This window comes from Carya illinoinensis, chromosome 10 (genome assembly GCF_018687715.1).
Source record: "Carya illinoinensis cultivar Pawnee chromosome 10, C.illinoinensisPawnee_v1, whole genome shotgun sequence".
NCBI lineage: Eukaryota > Viridiplantae > Streptophyta > Magnoliopsida > Fagales > Juglandaceae > Carya > Carya illinoinensis.
Genome location: NC_056761.1, coordinates 27,779,436 through 27,795,680, shown reverse-complemented (window position 1 = coordinate 27,795,680; position 16,245 = coordinate 27,779,436).

Genomic DNA, 16,245 nt, shown 5'->3' with positions numbered 1-16,245 from the left:
CCACTCTTGCTGAGTGAGAGAATAATCTGAGTATGGGCTCCCTTCCAGGACATAAGAGGCGTAGTTTTTATGGTGAAGGAAGTAGTTTAGGTTCGCCTCAGAAATTGGTTCAGCGGACCAGGACTATACCACAAGCAACCTCGGGTGTTCGTATGGGAGGACGAGTGCCAGTTTGTGGAGTTTGTAATAGAGCCCATGTGGGTGAGTGCCCTTCGGGTGGGGCTCGATGCTATAATTGTGGTCAGTAGGGTCACTTTGCTTGTGAGTGTCCTAGGCCAATTCAAGGAAGCCGTGGAGGTAGAAGAGGTGGAAGAACAAATCAAAGGCAAACAGTGCAGGCCCGGGTTTATGCTGTTTCACCTGGAGATGTTGATGATGAGGCACCAGCGACCCATGATGTTGGAGTAATTATAGGTATGGATCTAATTTAATTTAATTTTGGATTTGATTTTTGGTGTGCTTTGGTTTCTTTTTGTATTTGGATTTCATAGGTTAATGTGTTTGGTTCAGGGAGAGTCCGTTTATATGAGTTTTATGTTTGCACTTTGTTTGATTCGGGTGCATCACAGTCGTTTGTATCTTCCACTTTTGCTCGGATGTGTAATTTGGTTATGAAACCTTTGTCGAAGTCATTGGTAGTGGCTCTACCAAATGGTGAAGTGGTATGGTGTTCCAAGGTTGCTTTGAGTTGCCCATTAAATTTTGATGGAAGGTTTTTGGATGCTGATTTGGTTGTGTTTAAGCTGTTGGGTTTTGATATCATCCTTGGGATGGATTGGCTATACCGATATTCTGCAAGTATTAATTGCAGAAGTCGGGTAATTAGCTTTTAGCTTCCAGATGGGGATTATTTGAAATTTGCGGGGAGTAAGCTAAAAGAAAAGCCGGTAGTTATATCGGCAATTCAAGCAAGAAGAGAGATTGCATGTGGAGCGAATGTCTTCTTAGTCTAAATAGTGTCCACGCCGTCTGAGAAGAAATTATTGATAGATATTCCCGTTGTGGAGGAATTCCCTGACGTGTTTGTGGATTACTTGCCTGGGCTACCCCCTGTTCGTGAAATGAAGTTTATTATAGACTTGGAACCTGGAGTGGCTCCTGTACATAAAGCTCCTTACCGTATGGCATTGGCTGAATTGAAAGAGTTGAAGACTTAGTTGCAAGAGCTGGTAGATAAGGGGTTCATTCAGCCTAGTACTTCGTCGTGGGGTGTGCTAGTGCTTTTTGTTAAAAGGAAAGATGGAACCCTCCGTATGTGCATCGATTATTGGGAATTAAATAAGGTGACCATCAAAAATAAATATCCTCTCCTACGGATCGATGATTTGTTTGATCAGCTTCGAGGAGTAGTTGTGTTCTCGAAATTGATTTGAGGTCAGGATACTACCAGTTGAGGATAAGGGACAAGGATGTGCCCAAAACTGCTTTCAGATCGAGATATGAGTATTATGAATTTAAGGTGATGCCGTTTGGGTTAGCCAATGCTCCTACTACTTTCATGGATTTAATGAATCGGGTATTTTGACCTTATTTAGATTCCTTTGTGGTAGTATTCATTGATGATATTCTGATTTATTCCCGAGATTTTGAAAAGCATGTTTATCATCTTTGTCTAGTTCTTGGGAAATTAAGAGAACACCAGTTGTATGCCAAGCTCAGTAAGTGTGAATTCCGATTGGAGGAAGTCAGATTTCTTAGGCATGTGATTTCCTGAGACGGAGTGGCTGTTGATCCTAGTAAAGTGGAAGCCATTTTGTCATGACAACGTCCGACTACCGTGCATGAGATCCGGAGTTTCTTGGGACTTGCCGAATATTACCGAAGATTTGTGGAGGGATTTTCTCGCCTATCCGGACCTCTCACAGCTTTGACTAGAAAGAATGCAGAATTTATTTGGTCAGATAAGTGTGAGAGAAGCTTCCAAGAATTGAAGAACAGGTTAACAATTGCACCAGTGTTGGCACTTCCAGAACCGCATAAGCCATTAATAGTCTTCAACGATGTATCTAAATTTGGATTGGGTTGTGTCCTTATGCAGGAGGGACAGGTTGTTGCTTATGCATCCCGTCAACTAAAGGATCATGAGAAGAATTATCCGACGCACGATTTAGAATTGGCTGCGATTCTATTTGCTCTTAAGATCTGGCGGCACTTTTTGTATGGGGAAGCTTGCGAAGTATACACCGATCACAAGAGCTTGAAGCACTTGTTTTCCCAGAAGAATCTGAACATGAGGCAGAGGCGATGGCTAGAGCTAATCAATGACTACCAGTGCGGGATCAAGTATCATCCGGGAAAGGCAAATATAGTTGCAAATGCTTTGAGTCGAAAGTCACACTTGGAGGATGAAGCCGAAACATCAGAGTTGGATTCTTTACTTTGCAGGATGAGAAGACTCCTTATTGAGAATTCACAGCAAGAGGAAATATTATCTTCAATTCTTGATATTCGAGTGGCTGATTTTGAGGAATTGAAGACTCTTCAAAGGAAGGATCCGAAGCTGTTGGATATCAGAAAAAGAATCAGAAAATCTCGAGGGTCGTTGCATTATAGTATGGATAAAGATGGAATTATTCGGTTCCGAGATCGTAGGGTGGTCCCCAAAGATTCAGAATTCAAGGAGCGGATCATGGAAGAAGCTCATGCAGCCCCTTACTCAGTCCATCCTGGCAGTACGAAGATGTATCGAGACTTGAAGAAAATTATTGGTGGAATGAAATGAAGAAGGATATTGCCTTGTATGTAGAAAGATGTCACACATGTCGTCAAGTCAAAGCCGAGCATCAAAGACCCGCCGGTATGCTTCAACCCCTCCCTATTCCTGAGTGGAAGTGAGATGACATCACGATGGATTTTGTAGTGGGCTTGCCGAGGACTCCTAGTGGGAAGAATTATGTTTGGGTGATTCTTGACCGGTTAACGAAAAGTGCTCATTTCTTACCTATCAATAAAACTGATTCCTTGGGTAAGTTGACTCGCTTGTACTTGAAAGAGATAGTGCAGTTGCACAGTATACTGAAGAGTATTGTATCGAATCAGGACCCAAGGTTCACATCTCAGTTTTGGAAAAGTTTGCAGGCAGCATTGGGTACTAAGTTGAAGTTCAGTACTGTATATGACCCATAGACAGACGGCCAATCAGAGTGCACCATTCAGACCCTTGAAGATATGTTGCGAGCATGTGTCATGGAATTTCAAGGGAGTTGAAAAAATCACTTGCCGCTCATAGAATTTGCTTATAATAATAGTTTCCATGCATCCATTCAGATAGCTCCTTATGAAGCTCTTTATGGGAGGAAGTGCAGATCACCTTTATGTTGAGATGAAGTCAGAGAGAGTAAGATAATTGGGCCCGAAATAATTCAGGAGATGCAAAGCCAAGTTTGGATCATTAGGAATAAAATGGAGTCAACTCAAAGTCATCAGAAAAGCTACGCTGATATCAGGAGGAGAGAGTTATCTTTTGAAGAAGGTGATTGGGTTTATCTCAAAGTCTCTCCCATGAGAGGAGTTAAACATTTTGGTAAAAAGAGGAAACTGGATCTGAGGTATGTCGGCCCTTTTCAGATTTTGGAGAAGGTAGGGCCCGTCGCTTATAGAGTTGCTTTGCCAGAATATTTTGGGGATATTCATGATGTCTTCCATGTATCATCCTTGAAGAAGAGTTTTGGACAACAAGAGCCGCGCTTTGTCGACCCAGAGAGTATTCAGTTACAATCGGACCTTACTTATGAGGTTGTTCCGTCACAGATCATGGATTGGAAAGAGCAACAGTTGAGATCCAAGACGATACCTCTGGTAAAGGTGGCATGGGGAGATCTGTTAGCTCAATATTTCTCTTGGGAGAGAGTAGCTGACATGAGGGAGCAGTACCCCTATTTGTTTGAGTAATGACAGTACGTTTCTTAAACTTCGTCTCAGTGGAATTATGTGGCTTGTTTCAAGTTGGTGTTTGATCTTGCAAATTTCGAGGACGAAATTTGTTTTTAAGGGGGGGAGGATGTGATAACCTGTTTTTACATATATTTTCACTGAATGAGTATTTTTAATTTAATTAATATATTAGTTCTTTTATTTTAAATTATTGTATTTTAAATTGATTTTTATTTTATTTGATGTGGTGTTTAATTTATTTTAGTCGTTTTATGTTTTTAAAATCGTTTTCGGCGGATCAGTTTTTGGACTCCGGAAGTGAGGACTGGACCTTATTTCTTTCCTTCATCTTTTCTTTTTCCCTTTTTTCTTTTCCTCTTTTCTTTTTCTCTCTTTTTCTTTCCTTTTCTTTCTTTTTCTTCTTCTTTCCCAGTTTCCCCCTCCTGCTCGCACGAACTCCCTCTCTCTTCATTAACGTCTTCCAACTTCAGCCGCCCAGTTCGCCGTCGTCCCGCCGTCGTGCAATGCACTGCCCCCACCGGTAGACTCCCCTCCGGCCGGTGATCACGCCCACCAATTTTCAAGGCCATCCGTGCAGCCGTTAGCCACCACGCACGATTGGAAATCACGGCACCAGCTCTCCCTTCTCTCTGTCGCCAGTTGCTTTCTCAGCCCAGAGCCACCATTAGCCGCCACGAGCTCCTCCAAGCCACACGATTTTTGAGCTTTTCCGGCGCCATCGTTCCACTTCCGGCCACCATCTCTTAACCACTTCATCACCTACCTCTTGCCGATCTAACCCACCCAATTTCGACCCCGATCCGTTGCTGGAGCCGCTCCCACGAGCTCAACTCTGTTCAGCCCCTTTAAGCTCTTCCACCGCCGTTTCCACCACCACCCACGGCCAAAACTCACTTCCATTAGCTTCATAAACATCTCTAGAGCATTCCCTATCAATTTCGTATGTTGGTTTGTCCCCGTTCGAAAGTGGGTAATTTCCTACCCACGGCCACAATGTAAAATACACTCTTACGTTGCTTTTTCTCCGCCGTTTGCAACGCCGCGAGCTTTCAAAAAATACCATATAGCGCTATAAATATTTTTTAAACTTCATTTTAGATTTAAATATATTTTTTCTCTTACAATAATTATTTGACTACTGGTTGGTTGATTCCGGACTGAGTCCGAGGAGTTTGGGGGTCGGATGGATTGAGGACGGAGTTGCTTGGTTTGTTGATTTGTGGTTGGTTGGTTGTTTTGTGCCTTTAGATTGCATTTACATGGTGCATGCACGTGCATTTTATTTAATTGAGAAAAATCATGTTTTATTGGCGTAAATGGATTTTTAGGTGCGTGTGTATCACGACCCTAAGCTAGGATGGGGTATTATCTCGGTGGAGCTCCTCTGGTCACTCGGGAGTGTAATATACTGAGTGACGTCCCCTGAGTTGTCGCTGGGCGACAACGGGAGTGGGCGGGATGGTAATGCTCTCGCACCAACTCTGTGGCTCTTCGCTGGCGAGGGCTAGAGGATGCTTGGCTACAAACGCGCGGGGCGCGAAACTGGGCATCACTCATTTAGGTGTCATACGCGTGGTCATTACCCGCGGTGTGGCACAGGAGCCAGGGTGTGTGGATGACCCCTAGGAGAGGTCATGGTGCATTCGGATTAATTGGTTTTGGATTGAGTTGGTTTTGGGCCAAATGTGACTTTTGGCGAGATTTGGAAAGTAATACGTTTTGGGGCCAAATGGGATTTTTGGCGCGTGTGGAAAAATATATAGTTTTTTTTTTTGTGGGACATGTGCATTGGCATTCTTTCATGCATATTGTTTGAGTTTTAATATGCTTTTATCTAGTGTTGTTTGGATTTTACTTACCTGCGGCACTATTTTTGGTACTTTAGATTTTGATGCAGAGATCGAGAAGGAGGAGGAGGCTGAGCCCAAGGATGCGGCTCCGCTAGAGTTCTGAGTTGAAGTTTAAGCTTTGTTGTTGGTTTGAACTATATTTGTAGCTTGTAATATTTTATTATATATATTTTAAACAGCTTTGTATTAAACTAAGAAAAAAATTATGGTACTTAGTTATGACTTTGCTATCCGCTGCGTGTTTCTTCATGCACATTTGTTGCTTATACACACACTTGGCACTTGGTGATAGGGTGATGACTCGTGATGTCACCATCCGGACGTCTCAATTTTCCCATGTCCGTACGTGGGGATTTAGGGGCGTCACAGCTTATTTTATTAATCATAGAAATTAATCTAGAATAATTGGGCTTGAGGAATGTCCAGCCCACACGTTTTATTTCTAATGAACTAAGATTTTTAGGAAGGCCTTGTATTTTGGCCAAGGGCTTATTTGAAAAGTTATTATTTTATTTGAACTAGAGTTTTAGGAGTTACTGTAGTGCGTCACTATTCACGCTACAGTACCCACAACACTATTCCTTTACGGTTTTGAGGATTGTTTATTTAAAACACTTGTAGCCTCATTTGAGCGAAGAAGATATTTTTTATTGAATTTTTATTGTGAGTGAGTTTTCTCCTCTTGTTCTTAATTGAACTCTTGAACTTATCAAAGGTAAATCACAACATTTGTGGCGTTCCTCCTTGTAATTTGGGTTCTTGAGATGAGATTTCATTGGGTCTAGATTTTAATATAATCTAGATTCTTGAAACGAGATCTCAACAGGTCTAAATTCTACATCCATAGATTTGTGTTTGGCGTTCTTGGGTTTGTTTTCTAATATTGTTGTTGGGTCTCAAAGCGAGTCGATTGGAGTTCACATCACAACTACAATCTCCTTCACTAGGAATGAGTTTCCCACTAGCAATCCTCATCTTAACCGTTTCTACATCATCCAAGGGTAGTTTGGTTCTTTTCATTTTGGCAAGGTACAAAAATTGTGAGTAGACCCTATGTCAATTAAGATGGTGACTCACTATGTCCAATTCTCATTTTTACACTAATGGATCTCTGGTTGTGTGATCTTGTCAAAGTATGAAGGGAAATCTCTAGGTTTCCTTGGGTTGTACACAAGTCTAGGGTTGTTGTCTCCTCTCTTTTCTCACAAACTTCTTCTTCCACCACCTCACCAAGTTCCTTTTCTAATAGCACCTCTTTTTGACACTTATGCCCAGGGCTCCATTTTGCATTACAATAGTAACACAGCCCTTTATCTCTCATCTCTTCCATTTGGTGTTGATTGATTTTTTGTATGGGTAAATTTGGTTTTTGGTTGGTTTTGCTAGATTCGGTTTGGTGGTGGTTGGGTGTTTTAAGGATGCCTAGGGTTAGGTAATAGGTAAGGCTAGAATTATGACCCCCTTGGAAAGGTTAAATTGGTTGGATTAAACATTCCAACTGGTAAAGCAACTTAGCTTGTAGGTATCTGATAGTCCCTTTAGTCTATTGGACAAGGTTTCATACCTAACCTTGTACTCTTCAATAGTATTAGTTTGCCTCAACCTAGTGAAAGCCTCCATAAGATCATCATATGTATTAGGCCTGAACCTAATCAACAATGCTAAAATAAAGGAGTCCCAGCCATGGATTTGTCCAAACTCTTCTAGATCTCCAAATGAGGGCTTGACCCTCCATGTGGAATGAGCCTAGACTCAATTGGTGCTATGGTAAAGTGTTATAAAAATCACAAAACTGTAGATGTTTATAAATCCAACCTACAGATTCTTCACCATGGAAAACTGGGAAGTCCAATCTCACTATTCTGGCTTGTACTTCACCCATGTGTTACTACTACTGTTGAGGAGAGACAACTTTTGCTCTATTTTGAATGCCTGACTATTTCTGCCATTTTGATTCTTTTTCTGTAGCTCCACTGTTAAGGCCACTAATTGTTGTACTATTGAGTTTATTTGCCATTTTAAAGCTAGCATCTAGTCTCTAAGTTCTGATATTGTGAGTTACTATATTTCTTTGGGGAGGGGAGCCCATCTTGAAGTTGATTAACCTTGTGCCTTCTACCATGCTGTGTATGTTGATAGCACAGAGCTGATAAAAATAAAGAGATTCACAGAAAAAAAAGCTCTCTCTTCGAAGGGAGCACCTCCAAGAAATAGGATAGAGAGAGAATATGAGAGAAAAGTTGGGTTTCTATTACATTCCAAACACTTCGCAATTTCATCCATGTGCACAATATAGTGCCAGACACCCTACAAACACGTGAAAAAAGGACCATGGGCGTCATTAACAGACCTGAACTCAAGTAATAACAAACACTTGCTAAAGAAAAAAATTGAAAAGCATGCACTTCGGCCCAAGGACATACCTTTCGGCCACTTAACATCACCAACTTACTTAACAGAATTAAAAGGGTTAGAACACCCCAAGCCCATATCAGGGTCTAGCCCACTAACAAGTACAATGAACTAACTGAAAAACACTTACGTTGACACTTCAAATCTTAAACAAAACAAAATATCCTCGCGCACATAGGGTTTCATCACTTATGCCCCTTCTCGAACCATCATCTCCACAGCCGCTTTCTTCCTTCAAACCATAGGGCTCGTCGACCGACTTGTCGCAGAGTCGTAGCTCCAAACTCCAATTGGACACTAAACTCCAAACTCCACTTAGACACTAAACTCCAAACTCCAAAAACACCAACTTCTATCAGAGCAAAGTGTGAGTGAAAATTTAGACAAAAGTTGAAGTTTTCTATTTTCGTACAACCCTATTCACAAGGGCACTATACATTTAAGATCAAAGTGTGCATTAGCAGTTTTTGATTAATCGATTTTTTATATATTAAGGCCCTAACGTGGCAGCTGCCACATAAGGGTGTGCCCCAAGTTTTCACACCATCTATACCTATATTAAGACTCTTAGGTTCGGTTTGGTACATAAGAATTTTTATCTCAATTTCAAAATTCTCATCTCATAATTACAATTTTTTCAAATTCCTATATAAAATATAATAAATAATTCAATTTTTTATTAACTTTTTCAAATCTCAAAATAATAATAATATTTAAATATTTTATTTTAAAATTCAAAATTCTCGTCTCAAAATTCTCTATTACTAAACCGACCCTAAGTAAATATGTGTTTTGCTCAAGCGCAGTTTTAAGAGAAAAAAAAAAATTGGTAAAATAATCTATGCATGTTTTGTCAGGAAAAGAAAGTGCACTTGCATTTTCTTTTTCTTTTTGTTTTGACGCCCAACCAATTAAATATGTGTGGGTGTGTTAAAAAGGATTGTAAATAGAATTTTACAAAATTTAAGGAATACACCTTCCTCTGTAGAGTGCCTACTGCAGTTGTTTGAGTAATGAATGTCGATCTCCATCTTTCTAATATATATGAAGGTTTGATTTCTCTTAATCGCAAGAGTTTAAATACCCATACTTGTGTGATTAATCCCCTTCTTGTCTTGATAACGTATTAGCAACCTTATTTTCTTGACCTTTCTTATATTATACTGTAAAATCATGTACCAAAGATTTAATTTTGTTGAGAGGTTATTCCAACTCTTTTCTTCAATAAAAACTTCAAAGGGATTAATTTTAACTTTCAAAGCCTTCCCCAATAAACAGATTCTGCAACAACCAAGGCCCATAAACTCTTGTTCGTAGGAAGACATATTTGAGGGTTGGCTCTTTTTAAGTGTTTGAATAGGACATGTTTGAGTAAAGAAATTAAATGCGAACTCATGAATAGTAATGAAATGTTTTGTAAATAATAATGAAATAATTTCAATTAAGATGTTTATTGAATTTTGAGAAATGATAGAGAAAAAGTTGAATAAAAGTATTATAAAGTTAAAAAATTGTTTGAATATTATTTTTTTGTTTTGAAATTTGAAAAGAATCATATTGTTTTTAAATTTTGTTGGAAAGTTTAGAAAAATTGTAATGATTAAGTAATAAATAAATGAAAAAGTTAAAAATTTAAAATTGAAAAGTATTTTGTAGTTAAGTGATCTTTGAGATGGAGATTATGAGAAGTTTTGAATCTCACTTTCCAGACATGGCCTAAGACTTTTCCTTTAATGTTTGACTAAGATAAGCAATTGGTTTGTCATTTTTCACTGGCATCGCTCCTATGCCACTACTGGCCTTGTTTCATTACACAGATAAGATGTGATGAAAATTAAAAATAAAATAAAATATTAGTATAATATAATTCTTTAGTATTATATTTGTTTTAAGATTTGAAAAAATTGAATTGTTTATTATGTTTTGGATGGGTGTTTGAGAAAGTTATAATGATTAGATATGATAGAATAAGTTGAGATGGTTTATGTAACCAAACGAGACCTTAAAATATCATACTCAAGAACCAAAAAAATATTTCGTTGAAAACTTCGTTTAAAGGTTGTATTGATCTTTTGGAAGTCCTCTTGTGCAGCAGTTGTTCATTTAATAAGAAGTTAACCTTACGGCATGCTTACATAAGTTAATTGTGAAATGGGCTGGAAAGGAATTCTGAGTGTCATTACCCATCAGTATATCATCAAAGACAGCTACAAATCTCCTGAATTAGTCATACATGAATCCTATAGCTGTTTTTTATATTTCTTCACGTCTTGCTCGAATCCGATAATAACCAATTGGGGTTGGTGAAATTAAGTGTTTGTTTTGCGAGAAAAGGAAATAAGGGAGAGCAAATGAAAGAAAACAATCATGAAAAATACTGAAAATAAATGGCTAAATTCGAGAATAACCATTAATGGATCAGCCAATATTTGGTTGAACCAACGCGATTTTTATAACTTTACAAAGAAGCATTACATAATCGCTTCTACTCAGTCATGTTGGTTTTTTCCAAAAAGCAACCCACCAATAGGTGAATGCCTCGTAGGCATTCCATTTAGCTAACTCGTGAGCCTACCATTTGTAAGCATTCAGTCCATCAGCCTCCCATTTGCAAAATCTGAAACCTATGAAAAGTGATGTCATGAGGATTCACTATTGCTATAAGGATTCACCATTGCCGTAAGGATTCGTTGTTACCCTGAGTTGTCATAGTTGCCGTGACGAATCCCATTGCCGTTGCCATGACGAATACCCATTTACTCTGACCATCCATTGCCATCGACAATGAAGCCCTAAATCTAGGGCTAGGCAACCGGGCCGGATTTTTTTCCGGCCCGGTCCGGAACCCGGATAACCGGGTTCCGGTTACGGGCACCGGCCCGGAAAACATCCGGGCCGGTACCCGGTTTCTACAACCCGGGTGAACCCGGGTTTTTTAAAAACCCTAACCCAGTGCCAAAACAACGCCGTTTTGACACTGGGTTATATCCCTTCGGCAGCTCGATTCCCCCCCCCCCCAATCTGACTCTCTCTCTCTCTCAAAGAATCTTCTCGAAACCCTAGCCTCATCCTGTCGCCGCCGTCATCCACTCATCCCGTCGCCGCCGTCATCCCGTCGTCACCGTCATCTTGTCGTCGTTTCATCTGGTCATCCTCAGAAACACTACAAATCAGGTTAGTTTTTGATAAACTCTTCTTCCATTTCGGTTTCTTTAGTTTATGGTGTGGTTTTTTTAGTGGGTGTGATTTGGTTGGTGTGGTTTCTGATTTTGAGTGTGATTTGTTTTGGGTTTCTGATTTGGGTGTGATTTCGGTTTCTTTATTTTTTTTACCGTGTCCTGCTTCTACTTGATTGGATCCTAAAGGTTGATAAAGTTGATAAAAGTTGATAAAAACTTTGATTTCCTGATGGTAGTTTAATCAACTTGGCGTGATCTTGAGATCATCATGATTAATTTATTTAATTATAGTTGGATTATAGTTGGATTAAAGTCTATACATGCATGAAGGCAACTATATAGAATTAGCCAGGCATGACTGGAAATTAAGCCGACCTAAGACTACTACCGAATCATATATGAAATAATAATTGAGGCTTAATTATATAGTTATTAATAACACCATTAATAACTAGATAAGCCTCTTTTATTTAAGTTACCTAAGCCTCTCAATATTCTGATAAATAAATCTGAAAAACCAAAATGGTAGTACACTACTTGTATATATACCAAAATTATAAAACCATAATATATAGGATGGGCTTAATCAATCATTGATGGCCAATAAGTTTAGGGTATGCAAGTTTCATCTGTACATACATTTTATTTTATTTTATTTTAAAAAATAAAAAAGATAAAACATGGCCCTATTAAACAATCACATATTAAACCAATGAAGATAGTCAACCGCTTTGCTTCAGAGTTGTAATCCAATGTATATGCTAATATGTTGCCAAATTTAAATAGAAAGCAAAAGATTAGAGAGAGGGACGGAGAAACCAAAAATATAAGCAGAGAAGCGAGGGATGTGAAGAAGCCATTACCTCTACCGGTAGTTAACCCTTCAACAGAAATATTAAGTGCCGGTAACACACTTTACTATCTTAAATATTGGTTACTATTTTCCTCATATGACACACTTCACTAATACCCCCACACACTAAATTCTAGTTCTGCCCCTGCCTATATCCTTATGCACATCATAATTGATTGAAGTTTATATGTCACAACCTGAGTCTATAGTATACCACGTATATATGCTCCAACTCGAGGGAGAAGATTCTAACTCTAAATGTAAGCTGAAGTGTATAGAATGATAATGATTGGGCATGATTCTAAGTCCTAACCTACCCTCATTTTCCCTCTCTCTATATCTTACAATTTCTTCCTTTTCTCTAAAATCTAACTTCTGGTTCTCTGAATAAACTGCACAAGTCTGCATGGTAGTACTATCTTGTCGAGAGGATGGCCTTAATGCAAAACCTGCCTTTTTAATGACCAATTTTATCCATGTCTGGATAAATACAAAAAATAAAAATCTCGTCTCATTTCCTCATCTATTGTGTTGATTCGGGTATCGGTTATTTGCTGTGTATTTGGAACGGTGCGGTATTAATATATTTTTTTGTTCAGCCCTTGACACACATATATGTAAATGCACACGCCTTCCATGCAGTGAAGATAAAAAAAAAAAAAAAAAAAAGAAGCTTCCCCGCAATTAATAAACAGGCTATAATGTAATAGGTTTCTGTACATTAATTATAGGGTTTCTCAAAATTAAAACTCTTGACACCTGGACTGAGTTTTCTGCATGAATTAATTTCCTTTTTTTTTTTTTTTTTGTTATTGTAACTTTAACAGATGGAAGAAGATTCTGTGAGCTGTAATGTCGGTATAACCCAAGGGGTTGGCGATTCCTCTTCTATTCCATTGGATGTAGAGGAGCTTGGGACTCTTCCAACCCCTTCTTCATCCACACATACACAAGAACCTACCCGTTCCATCCCACCTTTACCCAAGAAATCTAAAAAAAAACCTAGCAACCAATCTGTGGTATGGGAACACTATACTAGAGTGCAACCTATTGACCACGATAACCCAAAAGCTCAGTGCAATTATTGCGCTAAGCTATACAGTTGCCACTACAAAAATGGCACTTCATCTATGTTACACCACCTCCAGAATGCATGTGAAACTTCCCCTCTTAGAGTTAAAGGAGTTGGAAGAAGTCAATCCTCTAGTGTTAAGAGGGATGCGGAGGGAAGAGTGTGTAGTCCACAAGTCCTAGTAAAGTACGATGGAGAAAAACTTAGGGTGTCAACCGCTAAGTATTTTATTAGATGCGAATTGCCTTTTAGACTTGTGGAGCATGAAGGTTTTATTGAATATGTAACGGATTTAGAGCCTCGATTTACTTTGCCATCTCGAGGCACTTTAAAAAGGGATTGTATTAAACTGTATAAAGAAGAGAAGATACAGTTAAAAAAATTGTTGGATGGTCAAAGAATTTGTCTTACCACCGATACTTGGACGTCGGTGCAAAATCTGAACTACATGTGCATTACCGCACATTTTATTGATTGCAATTGGAGATTGCGCAAAAAAATACTTAAGTTTTGCCAAATTCCTGACCATAGGGGCGAAACCATTGGGAGAGTGTTAAACTCGGGATTGCATGAATGGGGTATTGATAAAATTTTAACCATCACAGTTGATAATGCATCCTCAAATGATGTTGCTGTTGATTATATGAGGAGGAGAATAAAAGACCATGATCGTACTATACTAGGTGGTGAATTTCTTCACATGCGATGTGCTGCCCATATATTGAATCTGATTGTTATGGACGGCTTGAAGGATGTAATTGATTTTGTGTCAAAGATTAGGGATGCTGTCCGGTATGTGAAATCCTCACCTTCAAGATTTGCCAAGTTCAAGGCTTGTGCGGTAAAGGAAAAAATTAGTGGGAGGATGATTTGCTTGGATGTTCCTACTAGATGGAACTCTACATATTTGATGTTGAGTACCGCTGAAAAACACAAACAAGCCTTTGAACAATATGCGTTTGTGGATGACCAATTCTTGAACCCCACTAGCAATGATTGGAAAAATGCACAGATTTTTGTGGAGTTGCTGAAAGTTTTTTATGATGTTACATTGAGCATTTCTGGTTCTTTGTATGTGACAGCTAATGTTTATTTTGAGCAACTTTGCACAATTGAGGATACATTAAATGATATGTGCTTGAGTGATGATATTATCACTAGTACTATGGGCATAAATATGAGAAACAAGTATGAGAAGTATTGGGGTAGCACAAATAGGTTCAACTTGATGATATATGTTGCTTTTGTGCTTGATCCACGATATAAAATGATGGCAATGAATTTCTGGTTGCAAAAATGCAGAGGGTGTGAGTTGGCGAATAAGATAGAGGACAGGGTTAAACTCCTTTTAGGCCGCTTGATTGAGCAGTATAACGGATTTCGTGTGGCTAGTGGGAGGAGTTCTAATGTGGCTCAAGGAAGGCCAAGCAGCACTAATATAAATATTGGTAATGAGCCAGCACCTACTAAATTTAAGATCATGTTTACCAACTTTCTTAAGGAACGGTGTGTTACGGAGTTTAGATCGGAGCTAGATAGATATTTTTCTGAGACATGTATAGACGACTCGCTCGGTTTTGATATCTTAGATTGGTGGAGAATTAATGTCGTTAACTATCCTGTCCTTGCTGAGGTAGCACGTGATGTGTTAGCCACCCCCATTTCCACTGTTGCCTCGGAGTCCGCATTTAGTACTGGAGGACGCATATTGGATCCTTTTAGGAGTTCCTTGTCTCCAGAAACTGTTGAAGCTCTCATTTGCACCCAAAATTGGTTAAGGACCAAACCAATTAACATTCGGGATTTGGAAGAATATATACAGTTGATGGACCTTGAAGGTAAGTTTGAAACGTGAAATATTTTTTTTAATATCTATCTAATTCGGTTTATTATTTGTCTAACTCAATTTTTAATTTTTTTTAGACGATCATCTAGCTTCATCTTCAACCGAGGCTGATGTGAGTCTCCATTCCCATTCATGCTGAAAAGTTTATCCTTGGTTAATCTTCAATGGAGGTAAGAGATTTTGTACAAATTTTGCTCCTATTTTATTCATGTCTAGTGTATACGTATTGGTTAGATGCTCAAATAAGCCAATAGAAAAAAGAAATACTGAAGTTGATCCACATGCTGAAGTTCTAAACTATGTACATCGAATCAGCCATTTCTTCTTTCTATGGTTTCATGTATTTGATATTTGCCTCTACTCAGCAAGCTCCTGTGCATCCAAGAACTTTAAACCACATGGCAATATAATTATGTGCATTAACAGTCTTGTTTGTTTTTTGCATGCACAGAATATAATTATGTGCTGTTGTTTATATATTTAACCATGTATTTGCAGGTTTTTTACTTTTGCAAATGCTGTTGCATGTGCCTTCTCTGTGCTGCCCTTGCTGTCCTTGCAGGTTTTTTTTCCTTTTTTTTTTTTAATGGGGTTTTTGAGAAGTTTCAAAGATGAAGATTGGGCTGAGAATTTGAGGTTGATAGAAGATTATAAAAGGGATTAAGATTAGAGTTCTTTTAGTAAAGTTTTCATTTTTAATTTTTTGGAAGTTTGATGCTATCATTTTGATTTATCTGTAATTTTGGAAGTTTAATTTTTTGGAAGTTTGATGCTGCCTCTATCCTTTCTTTGGAGCCCACTTGTAATTGTATTCTTCCTTTTCTATTTTCCCTCCTTAACTGTTGGTAGGAGATAATCAGGAGCAGACATTGATGTTTATCTCTCTTTTAGATGGTACCAGAAAATTAAGCCCGAAAGGGTAGCATTTAAAGTTTTAGCACAGTATTAACATTCATAGATGGAAGGTACAGTAGAAAACTCTTGGATTCAGTAGTTGGTAGGAATTTCCATATGTTGGTTGTCTATATTCGCAACACCATGCTTGCAGAGAAATTCATTGCTGCTTAAATTACCAATCAGTGTTTACTATTTACAAAAGAATGCAAACATTAAGCATGTAGCAATAATTTGATTGTGTT